Consider the following 24,384-nt stretch of genomic DNA (forward strand, 5'->3'; position numbering starts at 1 on the left):
GGGGCATGTGCTGCATGGTTAGCTATAGCTGCAGCAACTTCTTCAGCAGCTTCCTTGAGAATGGTCCATCTACCTCCCCCTGCTGCACCACCTAATTCACCATTTCTTAAATGATGTCATATAGATTTTGGCTGTTAGAATTTTATTTTACAAATTTAGTTTCAGAATTAAGCCATTTTTTAGCTTGTACAAAACGTAGTCCAACATAATGAGAATGCTGTAAAGTGGGATTAACAACAGGTACAACCAGTCTTGTAGTATGTTGGCATTCATACATCATACTTACATGATTTTGACATATAGGTTTATGTTAGGCAGAGATAACTAAGTAATACGCCCACCAAAGAATAATGAGTGAGCAATACTAATCAATATTTCATTTTATGTATTGTAATTTTGAGTAGAGTGTATGTATCCGACAACCAAACATGTTCACTTACAATACAGTAGAGTAAATGCGTAAAACAATCAAGAAAATTTTTATTTCTCAGGTGTGTTTGTTCACTGAGTATGAATTGTGGTTGTCCCTTGAAGGCAATTTCTTCTAGAGTGTCCATTAATCTGCCTTTGTCTACCTTATTTAGTGCCTTTATGGATTCCTCAGTGCTGTTTGTGTTATGACTCTGGTTTTGTAGATGTGAACTAAATGAAGATTTACAGTTCTCTGAATCTGTTGGGGAAATATCTAACAGTTTGTCTCACACAGAAATTTTCACATTCACCACATCTGATTTCATAAATCCCTGATTAAGTAAATGTTTTGCTTTGTGTGTGTTGCATGCCTAATAGTCATCCCTACTTTGTTGTGCATGCAGAACCTGATTTGTAAGATCAGCTATTCCAGCTGATGTGGCACCATAATAAGGTAAAGCACTGTAATTAGATTTTTATGGTTCTGCTTCTCTTGTTAGTGTTATTTCTTTATCTATATTGTTGCTATTGTTATTTAATTTTCTAATATACATTTTGTCTACCACATCAGAACTGATTATTATTTGTTGCTACATGTTTTAGTATACACAACTCTTGGGTATTTCCTTCTGATCTAATGAGAGGTTAAGGAATCTTTTGGTCATGCAGTGAAAAAAGGCTTTCTTATGCATTTCTGAGTGGCACAAACTGTTGTCAATTATTGTGTCAATGCAGGTTGATTTCTTAAATATTCAAAATTTGTAGACACTACTGCCGTCATTTACCATCAAATATAAAAAATTAATGAACTGTTGTTTTTCTAGTTCCATAGTAAATATGGTTTTTGGATGTACACTGTTAAATTGTGCCACTGAAGAGAACAAGAGTATCGTCTACATACCATCTGCATTTACATCTACATCTACTCTATTCTCTGCAAGCCACTGAGGTGTGTGTGGCAGAGGGTACGTCCCATCATACCAGTTATTAGGATTTCTTCCTGTTCCATTTACATATGGAGCACAGGAAGAATGATTCTTTGAATGCCTCCTGTGTGTGATCCCTATGTGAGTGATACATAAGGGGGTTGAAGTATATTCCTAGAGTAATCATTTAAACCAGTTCTTGAAACTTTGTTAATAGACTTTCTCAGGTTGGTTCACACCTATCTTCAAGGTCTATCAGTTCAGTTCCTTCAGTATCTCTGTGACACCCTCCCATGGGTTAAACAAACCTGTGACCATACATGCTACCTGTTGTGGCGTAACAAGCTAGTCACGCCACACTGAGGAGGAAGCCGAAAGGCACGCGTACACACACGCCGACTGGCGTCAAGTCTGGAACAGGATACGTATTGAATACTATAAAGAAAAAACATATCTTTGAAATATACTTAACTTTTAATCAATCCTTGTGATACATCTCTCTTGACTATACAAATGAGACTCGTAAGATACATGCACTGTGACAATTGGCGCCTTGCTAAGTCGTAGCCATTAACTTAGCTGAAGGCTATTCTAACTGTCTCTCGGCAAATGAGAGCAAAGGCTTCGTCAGTATAGTCGCTAGCAACGTCGTCGTACAACTGGGGCGAGTTCTCGTACGTCTCTCGAGACCTGCCGTGTGGTGGCGCTCGGTCTGCGATCACACAGTGGCGACACGCGGCCGATTTAAGCTACCACCTAGCAAGTGTGGTGTCTGGCAGTGACACCACATTCCTCCCCCGCAAATCGGTGAACGGTCATGTTATAAGGCTTCCGCCCGCCGTGGGGAGGACCCCATGTTGACGTATGCGATGAGGTGGGGAGCCTAACAACAGGCGAGGCTGTGCCACCCGCACCCGGCCACTCGGTCCGAGGGGAGCTAGGAAACGCCTGAAAACCTAGTCCAGGGTGCACGTCAACATGCGGCGTATGCGCCCGTAGAGAGACAGGAGGGGCCGAAGGGTCGACCTCCATGCGGTCGGGGCACCCGACGGGCGAAGACGACATCTGGTCCGGAGCGGGCAAGAGTTCCATGGCGGAGGACATCTGGTCACGGGAAGCGATCGGCGGCGCATGACCCAGGGAGGCACTCGGCGGCTGCAGCGAAGCGTCCACTGCGGGCGGCGCCGGCGGTGGCTGCGGCGGCGGCGGCGGCGCGACGCCATGGGGCAAAATGGAAGGCAGCGTCGGTAACACCTGGGGAAGAGGCGAGCCAGTAGATGGGTCCCCAGGGCGCTGACCGGACGGCACCGTCGCTGAAAGCAGATGGGGAGCGGCAGAACCCAGGCGATGACAGAGGCGCAGCTGATGGAGATGCCGACGCACCTCACCAGAGGCCCCCAAAACCAAATACATCGCGCGGCCGAGGCAGCGAAGAATGCGCCCTGCGAGCCAACGCTGTGAACCTCGATAGTTGCGATAGAATACAACGTCGCCTGGAGCAAAAGCAGGCGTCTGCCGCTGCACTGGAACCTGATGCGGCGGATGCAGCAAAGACATCAAGGTTCGATGAGGACGACCATGGAGCAACTCAGCCGGCGAGCGACCATCGCGGGGCTGAGAGTGATATGAAGACAAAAAGAGCAACAATGCGTCCTCCCGAGAATGCGACTCTTTCAACTTCAACATCTGTGACTTGAAAGTCCGGACCAACCGTTCAGCGGCACCGTTCGACTGAGGCGAAAACGGCGCGGATGTCAGATGTTGAATACCATTGGCCTTGCAGAATGACTGAAATTCTGCGGACATGAATTGTGGGCCATTGTCGGAAACAATAGTCTGGGGAAGACCTTCAATGCAAAAAATAGCGGACAACGCTTGGATGGTGGCAGATGACGTCGTGGAAGACATCCGGACAACAAAAGGAAAATTACTGAAGGAATCGACAACAACCAACCATCGAGCATTCCAGAATGGACCAGCAAAATTGATGTGCAAGTGTTGCCAAGGGGAAGTGGCTTTTGGCCACGCAAAGAATTTCCGCGGCGGGGCGGATTGTTGTTCGGCACACGCCGCGCAAGAAGAGCACATATTCGTAATCGCAGCATCGATTCCGAACCAAGTACAGTGCTGACGAGCAAGTTGTTTCGTACGCACTATACCCCAATGTCCGTGGTGAAGAAGCCGGACGGCACCGTCGCTGAAAGCAGACGGGGAGCGGCAGAACCCAGGCGACGACAGAGGCGCAGCTGATGGAGATGCCGACGCACCTCACCAGAGGCCCCCAAAACCAAATACATCGCGCGGCCGAGGCAGCGAAGAATGCGCCCTGCGAGCCAACGCTGTGAACCTGTAACGAACGTGGGACCACGACTCTGGATTGATCATTATCCGAACGCAACAACAAAACACCACGTCGTACAAAAAGTCTCTCCTTGTGAGCAAAAAATCGGCGAACCAGCGGATCCTCGATCCATGACTTTGACAAGGGCCATTGAGTAGCAACAAAACGCAAAACAGTAGCAAGGACAGGGTCAGCAGCTGTGGCGGTAGCCACACGACGAAAATCAATCGGAAACGATTCGACCACGTCATCGGTTTCCGAATCAATGAACATGCAAGCAAGTTCAGAAGAATCGAATGCTTTATCCTCAGCAACAGGCAAACGGGACAACGCATCAGCGTTTCCGTGCTTAGCAGTGGACCGATACAAGATATCGTAGCGGTACTGCGAGAGGAAAAGAGACCAGCGAATGAATTTCTGCGCTGTACGTGGAGGTACAGGCTTGTTCGGATGAAAAAGCGATGTCAAAGGTTTGTGGTCTGTGATGATGGTAAAGTGACGACCATACAAGAAATCATGGAACTTAGTAACACCAAACACGAGAGCTAAAGCTTCTTTCTCTATCTGGGAATAATTGCGTTGCGCAGACGAGAGCAATTTTGAAGCAAAGGCAATAGGGCGATCATGCGATCCATCTTTGTGCGCAAGCACAGCACCGATCCCGAATTCCGATGCATCGACCATCAACAAAAGGGGTTTCCGGGGATCGAATGGCGTAAGGCAAGTATTTGAAAGCAACGCCGATTTCAACTGGCGAAAGGCGCGTTCGCATTCCGTCGTCCAGACGAATGGAACACCTGTACGGCGTAAGTGATGAAGCGGAGCTGAAATGGTAGAAGCGCGCGGCACAAACCTGGCATAGTAGTTAATTTTTCCCAACACACTCTGGAGCTGTTTCAAGTTCTGTGGCGATGGCAACTCCTGTATGGCACGGAGGTGCTCTGGACTCGGATGTATGCCTTGTGCATTTATGACATGGCCCAGATATGGTAAGTCACGAGCAAAAAACACACATTTGTCCTTCCTCAAGTGAAGACCATTTTGTCGTAAGACCTGAAATAACGTTCGTAGGTTGGCTAAATGTTCGGCTTCCGTCTTTCCGGAGATCACAATATCGTCCAGATAGTTCGCAGTAGTAGGGACCGACGCACAAACAGTTTGTAAATATTGCTGAAACAATGCAGGGGCGGATGCACACCCGAATGGCAGTCTTTTGAAACGGTACAAACCAAGATGCATGTTAACCACCAAGACGCGCTGGGATTCTGCGTCCACTGGTATTTGCAAGTACGCATCTGCTAGGTCCAATTTCGAAAAATACTTTCCCGGGCACAGTTTGTCAAAGAGATCTTCCGGGCGTGGCAAAGGAAAAGTAGCAGTCACAAGTTGTGGATTCACAGTTGCCTTAAAGTCCACGCAAAGTCTCAATTTTCCGGAAGGTTTTGGCAAAATTACTAAGGGTGAGGCCCAGAGAGAAGCCTGCACACGTTCAATTACACCTTGAGATTCTAAACCGTGTAATGTTCTTGCGACCTCATCACGCAATGCGTGGGGAACATTGCGCGCTCTGAAAAATTTCGGTTGCGCGTTTTCTTTCAGTTCCAAATGTGCTTCATATTTCTTAGCGCAACCAAGGCCCGGTTCAAAAATGTCTGCAAATTCTTCACAAAGACGAGAAACACTGGCGGAAGGCACAGTCTGATTCACTGATAGGACCTGATTGACGATAGACAAGTTAAACAACTGAAATAAATCTAAACCAAACAAGTTCACTGCCGTAGAAGAACGAAGAACGTAAAATGACACAAGTTTTGTTTGTCCCTTGTATGTGGCAAGAAGGCTGCACTGTCCTAACACAGGTATCTGCTGTCCTAAATAACTATTGAGCTGAATATTTGCGGCACGCAACGGAGGTTTGCCCAGTTGTTTGTACGTTTCTTGATTGAGCAATGAAACTGCAGCTCCGGTATCGAGCTGGAATGGTATCACTTTGCCTCCAAAGTCTAAGTCTACAAAAAGTTTATTGTCCTGCTGACGACAAGAGTGACTTTTATGTGCAATATGAACTGGTACAGGTACAGAAGCACTGGCGACTGTACGGGATTTCCAGCGACGTCGACGCACACGTTGTGTGGGACGAACACAGTCACTGTTAGAGAAAGTGGCACTGGACGGGGTGGAATGAACGACATGAATGTCCATGGGCGAAGGTCCATGAGCCTGAGTGTCCCTGGTTCAATTCCGGCGCAAAGCAAAGGGCCTGGAATGGTTTTGAGTGTCTGATCTTAGCTTTTTCTGGCAAACACTTTGAACATGTCCTTTCTTATGGCAGTAAAAGCAAATAGCTTGGCGTGACGGGCAATTGTCACGCGAATGTCTAGTTGCACACCGCGGGCATGATTTGAGCACGGCATTGGCCTGCTTACGCGGCACACATGTTTGCGAGCTAGGCTGCAGCTGCTCGGACGTGCGCGAGGGCCGTTTAACGTCCCGTGCTGCGCGCCCGGCGGGCCGGTCAATGCGACACACTGCTGGCGAAGTTTCAAATGATTCCTGAGCAAAGTCAAGTGTGTCTTGCCTATCCAATATGTCTATCACTTGTTGAAGGGAGGGATTAACTAGTTTCAAAATCTGTTCTCGTATGCGAACATCAGAAACGTTCTGTGCAATTGCATCACGCACCATAGTATCTGAATACGGAAGCCCACATTCACATGCAAAATCACAATCCCTAGTAAGTCCTTGCAATGTTGCAACCCACTCCCTATTAGTCTGACTGGCCGTACGTTTGGTACGAAAGAACGTATACCTTTTTGCAACTACATTAACTGTTTCTTTGAAATAGGCATCTAAAGCAGACAAAATTTCTTCGTAGGACAGAGTTGCTACGTCGCGTCGGGGAAACAATTTCACTATCACACGGTAAGTGGACACACCGACACAAGAAAGCAAAAACGGCTGCCGCTCATTACCTTGAATTCTGTAGGTGGCTAGATGGAATCCGAATTGGCGTGACCATTCTGGCCACGTTTCTTGCGTTGAATCAAAATTACGGAAGGATGGTGCAACGGCGTGTTGTGGCTGCGGTAGCGATGAAGCGGCGGCGGCCGCATCGTGTTGCAGCGCACGTTGACCCTGGACGAGCTGTCCAAGGGCATCCAATAACGCCTGCGTCTGCTGATTCTGCAAGCGATCAAATTCGGACAGTACATCTGGAGATTGTGGCAAAGCCATGACACAAATAATTCAGAGCAAAGCAAGTAGAAAGAACACGATCCTTTAATCCTCGCCGTCAATCTGTTGTGGCGTAACAAGCTAGTCACGCCACACTGAGGAGGAAGCCGAAAGGCACGCATACACACACGCCGACTGGCGTCAAGTCTGGAACAGGATACGTATTGAATACTATAAAGAAAATACGTATCTTTGGAATATACTTAACTTTTAATCAATCCTTGTGATACATCTCTCTTGACTATACAAATGAGACTCGTAAGATACATGCACTGTGACAATTGGCGCCTTGCTAAGTCGTAGCCATTAACTTAGCTGAAGGCTATTCTAACTGTCTCTCGGCAAATGAGAGCAAAGGCTTCATCAGTATAGTCGCTAGCAACGTCGTCGTACAACTGGGGCGAGTTCTCGTACGTCTCTCGAGACCTGCCGTGTGGTGGCGCTCGGTCTGCGATCACACAGTGGCGACACGCGGGTCCGACATGTACTAATGGACCGCGGCCGATTTAAGCTACCACCTAGCAAGTGTGGTGTCTGGCAGTGACACCACACTACCCTTCTCTGTATACATTCAATATCCCCCTCATTAGTCATATTTGGTACAGGTCCCACACACTTGAGCAGTGTCCCATGAGTGATTTGTAAGCAATCTCCTTTGTAGACTGATTGCACTTCTCCAGTATTCTGCCAATAAACCAAATCTACCACTTGCTTTACCTATGGCTGAACCCATGTGATATTTCCATTTCATAGCCCTTCAGAGTGTTACACTAAGATATTTGTACGAATTGGCCAATTCAAACAGTGACTTGTTGATATTATAGTCAGATGGTACCATCTTTTTTCGTTTTGTGAAGTGCATAATTTTATATTTCTGAATGTTTAAAACAAGTTACCTATCTCTGCGCCACTTAAAAATCTTATCATCTCTACACCACTTTGAAATCTTATCCAGATCTGACTGAACATTTATGCAGCTTATTTCAGATAGAACTTCATTATAGATAACTGCATCATCTGCAAAAAGCCTGATTTTACTATTAATATCAAGGTCATCAATATACAAAATAAACAGCAAGGGTCCCAACACATTTCCGTGGGGCACACCCAAAGTTACCTCTACATCTTGACGATGACTTTCCATCAAAGATAATATATTGCGCCCTCCCTACCAGAAATTGTTCAATCTAGTCACGAATTTCACTTGTATCCCATATGATCATACTTTTGACAATAAGCACATGTGCAGTACTGATTCAAATTCTTTTTTGGAATTCAAGAAATATAGCATCTGTCTGATTGACTTGATCCACAGATTTCAGTATGTGATGTGGGAAAAGTGTACATTCGGTTTTTGAAATCCTTGCTAGTTGACATTGAGGAGGTCATTCTGTTCAGTATACCTCATTGTGTGTGATCTCAAAATGTGTTCTAAGATTCTACAACAAATTGATGTCGAGGATATTGGATGGTCGTTTTGTGGATCACTTCTAATGGGTGTGACCTGTGACTTTCTCCAAGAACTGGGCACAGCTTTTTATTTGAGGGATCTGTGATAGATTATAGTTAGAAAAGGGCTAACTCTGCTGCAAATTCAATACAGAATCTGACAGGGATTACATTGGAGCTTTGTCCAATTTTAACGATTTCTGCTATTTTTCAACACCACCAACACTATTACTTACTTCACTCATCTTTTCAGTGGTACCAGGATTAAATTGGGGCAATTCACCTGGGTTTTCCTTTGTAAAGGAACATTCAAAAATGAAGTTAAGCATTTCAGCTTTAACTTTGCTACCCTTGATTTCAGTTCCTGTCTCATTCACTAGGGACTGGAAACTAACTTTGGTGAAACTAGCAGCCTTTACATACAACCAGAATTTCTTTGGGTTCTGTAAAAGATCACTTGACAGTATTCTGCTACAATGGTCACTGGAGGCACCATGCATTCATCTCTCGACAGTCAAATGCATTTCATTCAGCATCTCTCTATCTGCAGCCCTATTCTTTGTTTTACAACTGTTTTGCAGTAATCTTTGTTTCTTTAGTAATTTCCTTACTATGACTGTATGTCAAGGAGGTTCTCTCCCATTATGAGTTGTTCTACTGGGTACCTAACAATTCAGTGCATGGTCAACTATTCTTTTCAACTTGAGCCATAGGTCCTCTACAGGCTGCTGCCCTCTGCTGAAAGTTTCAAGTTCCTCATTGAGGAATTGGAATATAAAATCATATTAGTCATATCAGTAAATTTCTCAAATAACTGGTTTCTGTATGATTTATAAAAATATCTGCCAGTGTGCTAGCAGTACAACTGCCCATTGCAGCCACATCTGGTTGTGAATACATCCCATCTTGGAATTTAAAATGATTGTAGCAAATCAATAATTTCCTCAGTTATGGCTATTCCATTTTTTTATGTTGAGTAGGTTTGTTTTTACAACATCACTGGTTTCTATTATTGGCAAGTTAGCAAATAGATTTACTATATCAAAAGAGACAAATTTTCATTTTATAGGTATGGTATGTCTTTAATCTGGGTGGCTACGACAATGGAATTTTTAACTTGTCGGCTGTTTCAAAAGGTGTAATTTTTTTGTTAGAGTATTAAGTTTCTTAATAATTCTGCATGCAGTACTACCAATATAATACACTACAGTGTGTATGGGATATTTGGTGTTAGGTTGAATGCAGATTGTGGGTATTGGTGGGTTCATGACCAAACATTCACTGACGTCCCTCTCTGTTAGTATGAAATTACACTTTTTAAAGCCTTGCTGATTAAAGCATTAAATCTGTTGACAGGATCTCTTTTCAATTTCATAACATTATTAGCGGCAGCGAAGTCTTGTGCCTCAATAACATAACAATTTTCATTTATAATAACTATAACAACACCTTTACCTGCTTTCAGGGGAATAGCTTTGCTTAATTTTTCATTTCTTTTAATTTCAGACACAAAACAGGTTTTGCATGAACAAAAAAGTAATCAGACAAACAACTCACAAAGCAAAACCATTTACACAATCTGGAACAAATAAAATCAGATTTTGTTAATGTGGAAAATTCTATGTGGAGCAAATAGCTAGACATTTCTATGCCAGTTTCCAAAGAGCACACAAACATAAGTGAGAGCTGTAAAAGTCTTTATTTGATGCACAGCCAAGAAACTGCAATAAAGCCTTAATAATGCCAATAGCATCAAGGAATCTTTAAGATACTACATACGGTAGAGACAGGCACTGCTAAATCTACAGAGCAAGAACCAGCTCATTTTGCCAACCCCCTTTTTTTTATGAAGGAAACTACAATAAACCACCAACAGTAAAACACACTTGAAAACTAAAAAACAATAAGGATCCCTTCTGTGGATCAAGTAAATAACAACTAATTCCTATAATCAGAGTTCTCTTTGACTCTATATCCTTACGACAGTTCCCCATCAGAGTCGGCTGTTAGCAGCTGGTAGATGGCCTAATACAACAGAAGCATCTTATCACAATCGTTGCAGAAGAGAGGATGGTCGAGGCGGCACACCGCTGGACCGGCCGATCTTCTCCACACTCAGCGAGTCGAGAAATGCCTGCTGAACGGCCGGGTGCCGCTTATCTAGCCCCAGGCAGAAGGGTATTTCCGGGACTATTTGCACACATATGATCGCCAGGAAATAGTTCGCTGATCATCATGCCCCCTTCCTTTGCTGCTGGTTGATGCCCTCTCGCAGATGTTGGCCACACTTACGTGTTTGTTGTCAACTGTGGTACTTGCTTGTAAACACTCTTGTGTCGGCTAGACCTCGCAGCGGATTCGGCAACCCGCATCGCTGATCTGCCTGCAGTGTTGCCGCTGCAGTAGACATCTGTGGTGACTGCAGCAGGCACATTGATGGACACTCTGGAAGAAACTGAAATGTATAGCACCTTCAAAGACCAATCACAATTCATTATCAATGAAAAAAAACCAGACTTCAGAAATAAAAATTTCAATGACTATTTTAGACATTTAATCTAATATTCTGTATGCGCACAATTTTTTGATGTGTGATATATACAATCCACTTGAAAATACCAGTGCATAAAATGGAAAATTGACCAGTATCACTGACTAGCTCTCCCGTATATATTACCTAGTTATCTCTGCCTAATATAAATCTATATGTCAAAACCTTGTAAGTATGGTATATGAATGTCAACAAACTACAAAATTAGTTGTACCTACTGTTAATTCTATCTTACATTGTTCTCGTTATGTTGTATTATGTTTTGTAAATGCTAGAAAATAGCTTGATGCCAAAATTGGAATTATAAAATAAAATTGGAACAGTTGAAGGCAAGATTACATTATTTTAAAAATTCATAGAAGCTGTGGACCAATAGTGCAAGAAAGTAGTGGACCCAAATCACCTGTTTCTTGAAATTTCTTGATTGTATTTGATAGCCCATTTCTCGAGATGGGGCCTCTTCACAGCTGTTTCTGTCTGCAATATTACCATAGTGCAGTGCTGCTATTGCTGTCTTTCTGGTACAAACCAACTTTACCAGCAATGTACTGTCTTTCTTCTCAGTAGTTGCTATATTTAAAATGGAAATTTTCAACAGTGTAGGAGAAGGTAAGATTGCTACTTAACATAAAGATGACACATTAAGTTGCAGACAGGCACAATTAAAAGTCACTTACCCATAAGCTTTCAGCCACAGCCTTCGGCAGAAAAAAAGAAACACACATCACTCATTCACACAAACAAGCAAACCTCATGCACTCATGGCCACCAATTCTGACAGCTCAGACCTCTGCATTGGCAAAAGATTCTGAAATAGTCCCCCATTTGGATCTCTGGGAGGGGACTGCCAAGGGGGAGGTGACCATAAGAAAAAGACTGAATAATCAACAAAAAGATAATGTTCTACATCTCAGGGTGTGGAATGTGAGAAGCTTGAATGTGGCAGGGAAGCTAGAAAATCTGAAAAGGGAAATGCAAAGGCTCAGTCTAGATATAGTATGGGTCAGTGAAGTGAAATGGAAAGAAGATGAGGATTTCTAAACAGATGAGTATCGGGTAATATCAACAGCAACAGAAAATGGTATAACAGGTGTAGGATTCATTATGAATAGGAAGGTAGGGCAGAGGGTGTGTTACTGTGAACAGTTCAGTGATAAGAGTTGTTCTGATCAGAGTCAACAGCAAACCAACACTGACAATGATAGTACAGGCATACATGCTGACATCGCAAGCTGAAGATGAAGAGTAGGGAAAGTATATGAGGATACTGAAAATGTAATACAGTGTGTAAAAGGAGATGAAAATCTAATAGCCATGGGTGACTAGAATGCAGTTCTAGGGGAACAAGTAGAACAAAAAGTTACAGGAGAGTATGGGCTGTGGACAAGCGATGGTAGTGGAGAAAGATTAACTGACTTCTGTAATAAATTTCAGCTGGTAACAGTGAATACCCTGTTCAAAAATCACAAGAGTAGGAGGTATACTTGGAGGAGGCCAGCTGATATGGGGAGATTTCAGTTAGATTACGTCATGGTCAGGCAGAGATTCTGAAATCAGATACAGGTTTATAATGCTTACCCAGGATCAGATATAGACTCAGATCACAATTTCGTAGTGATGAAGAGTAAGCTAAAGTTTAAAAGATTACTCAGCAAGAATCAATACACAAAGAAGTGGAATTTGGAAGTACTACAGAATGACGACACATGTCTGAAATTTTCTAAGGCAATGAGGAATAGCTCATTAGGCAGTACAGTTGAAGAGAGAATGGACATACCTAAAAAAGGTCAATAACAGAAACTGAAAAGAAAAACAGGTATGAAGAACGTAAATGGGAAGAAACCACGAGTAACAGAAGAAATACTTCTGATATGGTTATAATAGAGGGAAACATTCCACGTAGGAAAAATATATCTAAATACAAAGATGATGTGACTTACCAAATGAAAGTGCTGGCAGGTCGACAGACACACAAACAAACACAAACATACACACAAAATTCAAGCTTTCGCAACAAACTGTTGCCTCATCAGGAAAGAGGGAAGGAGAGGGAAAGACGAAAGGATGTGGGTTTTAAGGGAGAGGGTAAGGAGTCATTCCAATCCCGGGAGCAGAAAGACTTACCTTAGGGGGAAAAAAGGACGGGTATACACTCGCACACACACACATATCCATCCACACATATACAGACACAAGCAGACATATTTAAAGACCTTAAATATGTCTTTAAATATGTCTGCTTGTGTCTGTATATGTGTGGATGGATATGTTTGTGTGCGAGTGTATACCCGTCCTTTTTTCCCCCTAAGGTAAGTCTTTCCGCTCCCGGGATTGGAATGACTCCTTACCCTCTCCCTTAAAACCAACATCCTTTCGTCTTTCCCTCTCCTTCCCTCTTTCCTGATGAGGCAACAGTTTGTTGCGAAAGCTTGAATTTTGTGTGTATGTTTGTGTTTGTTTGTGTGTCTGTCAACCTGCCAGCACTTTCATTTGGTAAGTCACATCATCTTTGTTTTTAGAAGAAATACTTCAGTTGATTGATGACAGAAGGAAGTACAAAAATATTCAGGGAAATTCAGGAATACAGAAATACAAGTCACTGAAGAATGAAATAAATAATAAGTGCAGGGAAGCTAAGATGAAATGGCTGCATCAAAAATGTGAAGAAATCAAAAAATAAATGATTGTTGGGAGGACCGACTCAGCATACAGGAAAGTCAAAATAACCTTCACTGAAATTAAAAGCAAGGATAGTACCATTAAGAGTGCAATGGGAATTCCATTCTTAAATGCAGAGGAGAGAGCAGATAGGTGGAAAGAGTACACTGAATGCCTCTATGAGAAGGAAGATTTGTCTAATGTGATAGAAGAAGAAGAAGAAGAAGAAGAAGAATAAGAAGAAACAGGAGTGGATTTAGAAGACATAGGGGACCCACTGTTAAAATCAGAATTTAAGAGAGCTTTGAAGGATTTAAGATCAAATAAAGCAAAAGGGATAGATAACATTCCATCACAATTTCTAAAATCATTGGGGGAAGTGGCAACAAAATGACTAATTATGTTGGTGTATAGAATGTATGAGCCTAGTGACATATCATCTGACTTTTGGAAAAACATCATTCACATAATTCTGAAGACTGCAAGAGCTGACAAGTGTGAGAATTATTGCATAATCGGCTTAACAGTTCATGCATCCAAGTTGCTGACAATCAGTTTGGCTTCAGGAAAGACTAAAGAAAAATCAAGACACATTCACAGGATTTGTCAACCTAGAAAAAGGTTTCAACAAATGTAAAATGGTGCAAGCTGTTCAAAATTCTGAGAAAAATAGGGGTTGTCTGTAGAGAGAGATGGGTCATATACAATATGTACAAGAGTCAAGAGGGAATAATAAGAGTGGATGACTAAGAACATAGTGCTCGGATTAAAAAGTGTGTAAGACGAGGATGTAGCCTTTCGCCCCTACATCTACAACTACATCTACATCTACATGATTACTCTGCAATTCACATTTAAGTGCTTGGCAGAGGGTTCATCGAACCACAATCATACTATCTCTCTACCATTCCACTCTCGAACAGCGCGCGGGAAAAACGAACACCTAAACCTTTCTGTTCAAGCTCTGATTTCTCTTATTTTATTTTGATGATCATTCCTACCTATGTAGGTTGGGCTCAACAAAATATTTTCGCATTCGGAAGAGAAAGTTGGTGACTGAAATTTCGTAAATAGATCTCACCATGACGGAAAACATCTTTGCTTTAATGACTTCCATCCCAACTTGCGTATCATATCTGCCACACTCTCTCCCCTATTACGTTATAATACAAAACGAGCTGCCCTTTTTTCCACCCTTTCGATGTCCTCCGTCAACCCCACCTGGTAAGGATCCCACACCGCGCAGCAATATTCTAACACAGGATGAACGAGTGCAGTGTAAGCTGTCTCTTTAGTGGACTTGTTGCATCTTCTAAGTGTCCTGCCAATGAAACACATCCTTTGGCTCGCCTTCCCCACAATATTATCTATGTGGTCTTTCCAACTGAAGTTGTTCGTAATTTTAACACCCAGGTACTTAGTTGAATTGACAGCCTTGAGAATTGTACTATTTATTGAGTAATCGAATTCCAACAGATTTCTTTTGGAACTCGTGTGGATCACCTCACACTTTTCGTTATTTAGCGTCAACTGCCACCTGCCACACCATACAGCAATCTTTTCTAAATCGCTTTGCAACTGATACTGGTCTTTAGATGACCTTACTAGACAGTAAATTGCAGCATCATCTGCGAACAGCCTTAGAGAACTGCTCAGATCATCACCCAGGTCATTTATATAGATCAGGAACAGCAGAGGTCCCAGAACGCTCCCCTGGGGAACACCTGATATCACTTCAGTTTTACTCGATGATTTGCCATCTGTTACTACGAACTGCGACCTTCCTGACAGGAAATCATGAATCGAGTTGCACAACTGAGACGATACCCCATAGGCCTGCAGCTTGATTAGAAGTCGCTTGTGAGGAACGGTGTCAAAAGCTTTCCGGAAATCTAGAAATACGGAATAAACTTGAGATCCCCTGTCGATAGCGGCCAATACTTTGTGCGAATAAAGAGCTAGCTGTGTTGCACAAGAACGATGTTTTCTGAAACCATGCTGATTACGTATCAATAGATCGTTCCCTTCGAGGTGATTCATAATGTTTGAATACAGTATATGCTCCAAAACCCTACTGCAAACCGACATCAATGATATAGGTCTGTAGTTTGATGGATTACTCCAACTACCCTTCTTAAACACTGGTGCGACCTGCACAATTTTCCAATTTGTAGGTACAGATCTATCGGTGAGCGAGTGGTTGTACATGAGTGCTTAGTAGGGAGCTATTGTATCAGCGTAATCTGAAAGGAACCTAATCGGTATACAATCTGGACCTGAAGACTTGCCCATATCAAGCGATTTGAGTTGCTTTGCAACCCCTAAGGTATCTACTTCTAAGAAACTCATGCTAGCTGGTGTTCAATCTGTACATTGAAGAAGCAATGATGAAAATAAAAGAAAGGTTCCGGAGTGGGATTAAAATTCAAGGTAAAAGGATATCAATGATAAGATTCACTGATGACATTGCTGTGCTGTGTGAAAGTGAAGAAGAACTGCATGATATGTTCAATGGAATGAACAGTCTAATGAGTACAGAATATGGACTGAGAGTAAATCGAAGAAAAATGAATGTAATGAGAAGTAGCAGAAATGAGAACAGCGAGAAACTTAACATCACAATTGATGGACCCAAAGTAGATGAATTTAAGGAATTCAACTACCTAGGTAGCAAAATAATCAATAAAAGACGGGGCAAGGAGGACATCAAAAGCAGACTAGCACTGGCAAAAAGGGCATGCCTAATCAAGAGAAGTTTACTAGTGTCAAACATAGGCCTTTATTTGAGGAAAATTTCTGAGAATGTACTTTTGGAGCACAGCATTGTATGTTAGTCAATCATGGAATGTGGGAAAACTGGAACAGAAGAAAATTGAAATATTTGAGATGTGGGGCTACAGACAAATGTTGAAAATTGGGCAGATTGATAAGGTAAGGAATGAGAAGGTTCTGCACAGAATCGGTGAGGAAAGGAATATGTGGAAAGAGCTGACAAGGAGAAGGTTACAGGATGATAGGACATCTGTTACCAGATCAGGGAATGACTTCCATGGTACTAGAGGGAGCTGTAAGGGCAAAAACTGTAGAGGAAGATAGAGACTGAAATACATCCATCAAATAATTGAGGACTTTGGTTGCAAGTGCTACTCTGAGATGAAGAGATTGGTGCAGGAGAGGAATTTGTGGTGCATTGCATCAGACAAGTCAGAAGGGTGATGACTCAAAAAAGAAAAAGTCTAGAACATTCCTCCACAGCTTTCTCTTCATATGAAATAATGTTTGACAGGAAGCCTGCAAACTTTTTGAATGAGCTCATTGACTTCCCTGCATGTAAACCAATCTCCATTCAAGAAAAAGAAGTGGTAGTCATGTAATTTATGAAAAAAGAAGGTAGGCTAGAAAGAAGAAACATAAGAGAGTAAAAGTTACTACAACAGAAGTGGAAAATCTAGAGTTTGTAATAATACATGAGATGTAGAAGTTAATCACTTTAGAATTGAAGAAATTTTTTTCTTATCTATATTGGACCTTTTGAAGTTGTAGAAAACTCTCACCAAAATGCATATCGGTCAGGCTGCTCAAGATCTAGAAAGCTGTTTTGTTTGAGGAATATAACAGCTTTAAAACATTATATAGAAATAGGCAAACCCGTTGTTTGGAATTAAGTGTCTTACATGGAAGAATGAAGTTTTTCACTGACATATTATCTCAGGGGGACACTCACTCTTTGAATATCTTGTGCCTAGCAAACACAAGGACCCTAGCTGTGCAATGTTGTCTTTTTATCTTGCAATGTAGTCTTTTTATCATCAGTTATTGGAATTATACTGAATTTTTGTCTTCTGATTTTATTACTACCTTTTCCCTGCCACACATTGCTGTGGTTCAGTTCAGTTAAATGGGAAAGAAACAAAAGAGAAAGCACATATTCCTAATATGTATGGGAACTGGACATAATTCTTAATCTCCCCCTCCCCTCTCTTTGTCCATGTCCTCCTCCCTCGTCCCCTCTCCCTGTCCATCACCTCATCCCCCCACCCCTTTCTCTGAACTTAAGCCTTGTTTATTGTTATTGCAAATTCAGATTCTGTAGTAGTATTCTAATCACAGTCGAATACATCATAAATACAACTTCCCCCCCTGCCACCCGAGATGTGATGATAGCAGGTCTGCAGCACAACATTTTCAATGTATTTGTGGCATCAAGGTAAATGAGAATCAGGGTGAGGATTTATCACTTTTATTTGAAAACAATTACAAAAAGTGCTTGAAATTATGCCCTCCTACTTGAATGCACACTGCGCAACAGCACGTGAGTGACTGTCACACTCTTCCAAATACACCTGGCAAAGTGGAAATTCCATCAGAGGCTGCCATAATGCACACTATCGACTCTTTATCAGTCTCAATGGATGATTCATAGACAACAGATTTCAGTGGCCCCAGAATAAAAAAAAACCAATGGGCATCAAATAAGGGTAATGTGCAGGCCATGCACTTGCCCACCATGCCCTATCCAGTTCTCACCAAAGTTTTCAACCAAATGCATTCACACTCCATATGTGAAGCACACAGGTGCACCATCATGTTGGCACCACATTCGCTGTCGCACATTGAGTGGAGCACGTTTCATCAACTCTGGCAGAGTTTCTCGTAAAAAGATTAAATATCTGTTTGTGTTCAGTCACTAGGGGAACATGTATGGACAGACCAGATTATCACCTACCTAGCCAGCCCCAATGTTGACAGCAAAGCCATCTTGGTGAGCACAAACAAAGGCGGTGTGCAGATTTTCCTGGGCCTACATGTGTTGATTGCAGCTGTTGAACACACCCTTTCGTGTAAGGGATGCCTCATCCGTGAAATGTACACGGTTCAAAAAGTGTGGTTGAAGGTCACACCTTTGCAAAAACCATGGACAGAATTCAATTCAACATGGAAAATCATCTGGGTTAAGGGCTAGAACCTTCCAAAGACAGAAGAGGTGCAAACCATCTTCATGCCACGTATGCCAAATTGTAGAATGGCTTACACCCATTTCCCATGCAACACACTGCGAGCTTGTAGAGGGTGTGTTTTCCAGCAGTGCTAGTGCTCCACTTCGAGCCCTGGTTTTAAAGTAGGCTTTAAATGCACATGTTCCACTTCGAGAGCATGCCAGAGGAAAAAGTACCTCAAATGAATGTGTCTCTCTTAGGAACCTGTGAGTGGCAGTAGATGCACATATATCTGGCACTCGATGATTTGGAAACCACCAAATGTACAAATGTTGGGCAGTGTGAGCATTTCCATCCACCACTCCTTTCCTCCAAAGCATAGTGCTCCATTTCCTGTCTGCTCCACACAGTAACAAACACAAGAGTATCCTTGTTTGAAGACAAACTGACAAGGGGTGAACCGGATTCCACAGTGTGCACAGGCACTGCTCACTGTGCAGCACAAATGAAACAGGCATCTGTACAGCCAAAAGCAACACGTCCATGTCCCAGTACGAGGCAGAAAACCCATTGTGTTGTCCCACCTGGAATATCCACAACTATGTCAACTACAGCATTTGCAAATAAATGTAATAAAATTTCAACAAGATGTCTCTTTTACCTTGATGTCACAAATACATTAAAATCATTGTCCTGCAGACCTCCTGCCGTAAGAGCTCAGATGGTGTGTTGTGCGCCTACCCTCCTGCTGGCGCATGACTGTTCAACGACACCTAGTGCTGTATGCTAATGGATGCGGACATGGGTTGCTGTATGAAATATGCTTGTTATGACCCACTCTACCAGCCCTCTCATTTTCTACATTCATTTCAGACACACCCTGTATATTAAAAAATTTATAGCTACATGTGTCCAAACCTTTATTACAGTAAAGTGTAAAAATTGGAAGTAAATTGGTTGAGTACTTTGAGATTTTTTTGTAACAATGTTTCCCCTGTATATATTACACATATATTTGTATATTAAAAATATATAGCCTATGACTGTCTGAATATTAACTACAGTGTTGTATAAAAATTTGAAGAAAATTGCTCAAGAACTTTGAGATTTCTGATGACAGCATTTCCCATTTGTATACTACATATTTATTTATATATTACATATGTGGTGTCACCGCCAGACACCACACTTGCTAGGTGGTAGCTTAAATCGGCCGCGGTCCAGGATCGCAGACCGAGCGCCACCACAAGGCAGGTCTCGAGAGACGTACGAGCACTTGCCCCAGTTGTACGACGACGTTGCTAGCGACTACACTGACGAAGCCTTTCTCTCATTTGCCGAGAGACAGTTACAATAGCCTTCAGCTAAGTCCATGTCTACGACCTAGCAAGGCGCCATTAGCCTTAGATAACTAAAGAGTCTCACTTGTATCGCCACAATCTCCAGATGTCTCATCAAGAACGATGTATACAAGGATGTATTAAAAGTTAAGTATTCAAGGAGCTACGTACTTTTCTTTATAACATTCATTACGTATCCTGTTTCAGACCTCACTCCATCCTTCGTGAGTTAGCGCGTGCATCTTGGCCGCCTCTTTCAATTAGTGTGCGTAGTGTTGGCAAGTCTGCCGACACTACAATTTTGGTGAAGAGAGTAAAAAGGGTCTTGTTCTTTCTCCTTGCTTCCATTTACTTGTCATGGCTTCGCCAGATGTACTGTCCGAATTTTATCGCTTGCAGAATCAGCAGACGCAGGCGTTATTGGATGCCCTTGGACAGCTCGTCCAGGGTCAACGTGCACTGCAAACCGATGCGGCCGCCGCCGCTTCATCACTACCGCAGCCACAACATGCAGTTGCACCCCCGTTTCATAGCTTTGACCCAGCCACCGAAACCTGGACGGAGTGGTCGCGACAATTTGGATTTCATCTCGCCGCCTACAGAATTCAAGGTAATGAGCGGCAGCCGTTTTTGCTTTCGTGTGTAGGGGTGCAAACGTACCGTGTGATAGTGAAATTGTTTCCCCGACGCGACGTAGCAACTCTGTCCTACGAAGAAATTTTGTCGGCGTTAGATGCCTATTTCAAGGAAACAGTCAATGTTGATGCAAAACGGTATACGTTCTTTCGTACAAAACGTACGGCCGGTCAGACTAATAGGGAGTGGGTTGCAACATTGCAAGGACTTACTAGGGATTGTGCTTTTGAGTGTGAATGTGGACTCCCTTATTCAGATACTAAGGTGCGTGATGCAATTGCACAGAACGTTTCTGATGTTCGCATACGGGAACAGATTTTGAAACTAGTTAATCCCTCCCTTCAACAAGTGATAGACATATTGGATAGGCAAGACACACTTGACTTTGCTCAGGAATCATTTGAAACTTCGCCAGCCATGTGTCACATTAACCGGCCCGCCGGCCCTGCACGGACCGCTAAACAGCCCTCGCGCACGTCCACGCAGCTGCGGCCTAGCTCTCAAACACGTGTGCCGCGTAGGCAAGCAAATGCAGTGAAATCATGCCCGCGGTGTGCTACTTGACATTCGCGTGACAACTGCCCGTCACGCCAAGCTATTTGCTTTTACTGTCATAAGAAAGGACATGTTCAAAGTGTTTGCCAGAAAAAGCTCAGATCAGACAATCACAACCATTCCAGGCCCTTTGCTTCGCGCCGGAATCGAACCAAGGACGATCAGGCTCGTGAACCTTCGCCCATGGAAATTCATGTCGTTCATTCCACTCCGTCCAGTGCCACTTTCTCTAACAGTGACTTTGTTCGTCCCACAAAAAGTGTGCGTCGACGTCGCCGGAAATCCCGTAAAGTCGCAAGTGCTTCTGTACCTGTATCAGTTCAAATTGCACGAGAAAGTCGCTCTTGTCGTCGGCAGGACAATAAACTTTTTGTCGACTTGGACTTTGAAGGCAAAGTGATACCATTCCAGCTCGATACCGGAGCTGCTGTTTCAATGATCAATCACGACACGTACAAACACCTGGGCAAACCTCCGTTGCGTGCCGCACATGTTCAGTTAAATAGTTATTCAGGACACGCTCTCCCTGTGTTAGGACAGTGCACTCTTCTTGCAACATACAAGGGACAAACAAAACTTGTGTCATTTTACGTTCTTCGTTCTTCTACTGCTGTGAACTTGTTTGGTTTAGATTTATTTCAGTTGTTTAACTTGTCTATAGTCAATCAGGTCCTATCAGTGAATCAGACTGTGCCTTCAGCCAGTGTTTCTAGTCTATGTGACGAATTTGCAGACATTTTTGCACCGGGCCTTGGTTGCGCTAAGAGCTATGAAGCACATTTGGAACTGAAAGTAAACACGCAACCGAAATTTTTCAGGGCGCGCAACGTTCCCCACGCATTGCGTTATGAGGTCGCCAATCGCTACGATATCTTGTATCGGTCCACTGCTCAGCACGGAAATGCTGATGCGTTGTCCCGTTTGCCTGTTGCTGAGGATAAAGCATTCGATTCTTCCGAACTTGCTTGCATGTTCATTGATGCGGAAACCGATAACGTGGTCGAATCATTTCCGATTGATTTTCGTCGTGTAGCTACAGCCACAGCTGCTGACCCTGTTCTGGCTACTGTTTTGCGTTTTGTTGCTATGCAATGGCCCTTGTCAAAGTCGCGGATCACGGATCCGTTGGTTCGCCGATTTTTTGCTCACAAGGAGAGACTTTTTGTACGACGTGGTGTTTTGTTGTTGTGTTCTGATAATGATCAGTCTCGGGCCGTGGTCCCACGTTGGTTACAGTCCTCTGTCTTAAAGCTTCTCCACCAAGGACATTGGGGTATAGTGCGTACGAAACAACTTGCTCGTCAGCACTGTACTTGGTTCGGAATCGATGCTGCGATTACGGATATGTGCTCTTCTTGCGCGGCGTGTGCCGAACAACAATCCGCGCCGCCGCTCGAAATTCTTTGCATGGCCGAAAGCCACTTCCCCTTGGCAACGCTTGCACATCGATTTTGCTGGTCCATTCTGGAATGCTAGGTGGTTGGTTGTGGTCGATTCTTTCAGTAATTTCCCTTTTGTTGTCCGGATGTCTTCCACGACGTCATCTGCCACCATCCAAGCGTTATCCGCTATTTTTTGCATTGAAGGTCTTCCACAGACTATTGTTTCCGACAATGGCCCACAATTCATGTCCGCAGAATTTCAGTCATTCTGCGAGGCCACTGGTATTCAACATCTGACATCCGCGCCATTTTCGCCTCAGTCAAACGGCGCTGCTGAACGCTTGGTCCGGACTTTCAAGTCACAGATGTTGAAGTTGAAAGCGTCGCATTCTCGGGAGGACGCCTTGTTGCTCTTTTTGTCTTCGTATCGCTCTCAGCCCCGCGATGGTCGCTCGCCGGCTGCGTTGCTCCACGGTCGTCCTCATCGAACCTTGATGTCTTTGCAGCTTCCGCCGCATCAGGTTCCTGTGCAGCGGCAGACTCCTGCTTTTGCTCCTGGCGACGTTGTCTTCTATTGCAACTATCGAGGTTCACGGCGTTGGCTCGCAGGACGCATTCTTCGCTGCCTCGGCCGCGCGATGTATTTGGTTTTGGGGGCCTCTGGTGAGGTGCGTCGGCATCTCAATCAGCTGCGCCTCTGTCGTCGCCTGGGTTCTGCCGCTCCCCGTCTGCTTTCAGCAATGGTGCCGTCCGGTCAGTGCCCTGGGGACCCATCTACTGGCTCGCCTCATCCCCAGGTGTTACCGACGCTGCCTTCCCTATTGCCTCATGGCGACATGCCGCCACCGCCGCCGCCGCTGCCTGTTCTCCCGCCGGCGCCGCCCGCAGTGGACGCTTCGCTGCAGCCACCTAGCGCCTCCCTGGGTCATGCGCCGCCGATTGCTTCCCGTGACCAGCTGTCCTCCGCCATGGAACTCTTGCCCGCTCCGGCCCAGATGTCGTCATCGCTCATCGGATCCCCCGACGCAGTGGAGGTCGACCCTTCGGCCCCTCCTGTCTCATTACGGGCGCATACACCGCATGTTGACGTGCACCCTGGACTAGGTTTTCAGGCGTTTCCTAGCTCCCCTCGGACCGAATGGCAGGGTGCGGGTGGCACGGCCTCGCCTGTTGTTAGGCTCCCCACCCCATCGCATACGTCAACATGGGGTCCTCCCCACGGCGGGCGGAAGCCTTATCACACGTCCGTTCGCCGATTTGCGGGGGAGGAATGTGGCGTCACCGCCAGACACCACACTTGCTAGGTGGTAGCTTAAATCGGCCGCGGTCCATTAGTACATGTCAGACCCGCATGTCGCCACTGTCAGGATCGCAGACCGAGCGCCACCACAAGGCAGGTCTCGAGAGACGTACGAGCTCTCGCCCCAGTTGTACGACGACGTTGCTAGTGACTACACTGACGAAGCCTTTCTCTCATTTGCCAAGAGACAGTTACAATAGCCTTCAGCTAAGTCCATGTCTACGACCTAGCAAGGCGCCATTAGCCTTAGATAACTAAAGAGTCTCACTTGTATCACCACAATCTCCAGATGTCTCATCAAGAACGATGTATACAAGGATGTATTAAAAGTTAAGTATTCAAGGAGCTACGTACTTTTCTTTATAACATTCATTACGTATCCTGTTTCAGACCTCACTCCATCCTTCGTGAGTTAGCGCGTGCATCTTGGCCGCCTCTTTCAATTAGTGTGCGTAGTGTTGGCAAGTCTGCGGACACTTCAACATATATTTAAAAATTAAGTGTACAAAAACAAATGTATTCAAATGCAACATTGTGCCAAATTTTCAAAGCAGTTGGTGAGGAACTTTCAAAAATCTAAGATTTTGAATAAACGAACTTTTACTTTTTTATATAGATTTGCCATATAATTAATTATGTACATATTTATACACCACATAGTGAT

The sequence above is a fragment of the Schistocerca nitens genome, chromosome 8 (genome assembly GCF_023898315.1).
Source record: "Schistocerca nitens isolate TAMUIC-IGC-003100 chromosome 8, iqSchNite1.1, whole genome shotgun sequence".
NCBI lineage: Eukaryota > Metazoa > Arthropoda > Insecta > Orthoptera > Acrididae > Schistocerca > Schistocerca nitens.